Genomic DNA, 3,031 nt, shown 5'->3' on the forward strand with positions numbered 1-3,031 from the left:
GCTGCCCTGCTAGATGTGCCTTTCACCTTCTGTCATGATTATGAGGCCTCCCCAGCCATGTGGAACTGTAAGTCCAATAAACCTCTTTATTTTGTAAATTGCCCTGACTTGGGTATGTCTTTATCAGCAATGTAAAAACAGACTAATACATTCATTAATTCAGTTAAATTATTTACTGAATGTTTATTGTGTTCCAGACATTAGATCCAAATGCTGCTGCTTGGGCCTAGCTGGGCCTAGGGGCTATACCAGGCTCCTGGATCTAAAACCATTTAAAAGCAGCTGGGCATGGTAGTGCCTGCCTGTCGTTCCAGCTACTCAGGCGGATGAGGTAGGAGGATTGCTTGAATCCAGCAGTTTGAGGCTGCAGATCATGCCTGTAAACTTCATCCTGGGCAACATAGCCACATCTCACCTTTTAAAAAGTACACATGCACCAATTGAAGGAGACCTGGGACCTATATCATTGGTATAACCTGATAATTTTTTTAGAAATGGAAGTTATGGAGGTGGCCCCAGCATTCTGTGTTCCAACAAGCCCTACAGGTGATTCTAATGTATGCTAGGGCTTGAGAACCACTGGCCTACCTTAATGATATTTGCTCAGGCCTTGGGTAGGGCTAAGAATGCTCATTCAAGGTCTCGTAGGGTACGACTAGGGAAGGCAAGGATTATGTTTTCCAATGGGTTTCTGGTTCCTTGATATATTAAATATGCATTATAAACCTTCTTAGAACTCTTACAAAAAGTCCATACCAATTTTTGTACCTAGAGTGAAGGCAGGACCTAGCAATTATTGTTGGGTAAACTTGGGGACCTCAAAATCTAACATCTGGAAGCAAAATATGTCCAGCAGATATGTATTTTTTCTGCTCATCCAAGTCACCCTGCTGAGGGAAGAGGGGTTTGTTGGGAAATTGCTATGCAGTGAATGACAAGGGCCAAGAAAATAAGGGTAATTCTGGGGGTTATGTAACTTTTTCTTCTTTCTTTTGATTCTTCAATCTTTCTGACTTCTGGAAATTTGACTTCTCTGATTGATGCTTCTAGATTTGGAAATTGGGGGTAGACTTCACAAAGTATAGTTATTTGAATGCTAGTCTTCAGAAAAGCCCCATGGAATACTGTACACTCAGTTCCTGTCTTTGTCTTTTTATGGTCATATGTGGAATCCAAAGAAAGACAATGGATTTCATTGTCCATATCATTATCAGCATTTTGGTCAAAGCCATTCAACAAGTCTCTAGGGAGTTCCAAACTTTCCCACATTTTTCTGTCTTCTTCTGAGCCCTCCAAATGGTTGCAACCTCTGCCTGTTACCTAGTTCCAAAGTCACTTCCATATTTTTGGGTATAATAGAATACCACATACTGGGTAATTTATAAAAACCAGAAATTCATTTCTCACAGTTCTGGAGGCTGGAAAATCCAAGATCAAGGCACCAGCATCTAGTGAGGGCTGTTCTCCGCTTCCAAGATGGTGCCTCTGGAGGGAAGGAACACTATGTCTTCACATGGCAGAATGTGGGAGGGCAAAAAAGGGCCAAACTCCCTTTGCTAAGCCCTTTTATAATGGCATTATTCTATTCATGGAGGTGGAGCCCTCATGATCTAAATACCTCCCAAAAGGCCCTACCTCCCAACACTGTTGCATTGGAAATTAAGTTTCCAATGCATGAACTTTGGGGGATATATTCAGACATGTGTTTTAATTTAACTTTTTATTTTGAATTGACAGATAATAGTTTTATATATTTATGGGGTAGAATGTGATGGTTTGGTACCTGTGTACATTGTACAATAATTATGTCAAGCTAATGAACATAATACATCATCTCACATGCTTATGTTTTTATAGTGAGAACACTTAAGATCTATTCTTTTAGCAATGTTGAAAATACAATACATTATTATTAACTATGGTCACCATACTTTACAATAGATTTGGAAAACTTACTCCTTTTGTCTAACTGAAACTTTGTATCTATCCACAAACATCTCCTCATTCCTTTATTCCAGCCTCTGGTAACCACACTTCTACTCTCTATTTCTATAAGTTGAACTTTTTTGGATTCCACATATGAGACCATTCCTGAATCTTTTCACTTAGTGTTGACATCCTCCAGGTTCATCCATAGTGTCACAAATGACAAAATTTCCTTCTTTTTAAAGTTTGAATATTTCATTGTGTATAATATGCAATCTTTCTTTATCCGTTCAACGGTTAGTGAAGATTTAGTTTCATATGTTCACTTCAACATACTGATTTCATTTCGCTTGTGTATGTATCCAGTAGTGGGATTGCTGGATTATGTGGTAATTCTACTTTTAGTTTTCTGAGGAAGCTCAATGACTGTACTAATTTACATTCCCACCCACTGTGTGCAAAGGTTCCTTTTTCTCCACATCCTCTCCAGCACTTGTTATCTTTTGTCTTTTTGATAATAACCATTTTAACAGGTGTGAGGTGATATCTTATTGTGACTTTAATTTGTATTTCTTTGATGATTAATTATTTTAAGCATTTTATACCTGTTGGTCATTTGGATGTCTTCTTTGGAGAAATGTCTATTCAAGTCCTTTGCCCATTTTAAAATTGGATTGTTTTATTGCTATTGAGTTGTTTGAGCTCCTGATATATTTTGGATATTAACCTGTTTATGTGGTTTGGCTTTGTGATCCCACCCAAATCTCACCTTGAACTGTAGTAGTCCCCATGTGTTGTGGGATGGACCTGGGGGTGGGGAGGTAATCGAATCATGGGGGCAGGTTTTTCCAGTGCTGTTCTCATGATAGTGAATAAGCCTCACAAGATGTGATGGTTTTATAAAGGGGAGTTCCCCTGCACATGCTCTCTTACCTGCTGCCATGTAAGACGTCCCCTTTGCCCTTCCTTTGTTTTCCTCCATGATTGTGAGGCCTCCCCAGCCATGTGGAACTGTAAGTCAACTAAATCTCTTTCCGTTATAAATTACTCAATGTAGGGTATGTCTTTATCAGCAGTGTGAGAAGAGACTAATACACCTGTTATC

The sequence above is a fragment of the Symphalangus syndactylus genome, chromosome 9, assembly GCF_028878055.3.
Source record: "Symphalangus syndactylus isolate Jambi chromosome 9, NHGRI_mSymSyn1-v2.1_pri, whole genome shotgun sequence".
Lineage (NCBI taxonomy): Eukaryota > Metazoa > Chordata > Mammalia > Primates > Hylobatidae > Symphalangus > Symphalangus syndactylus.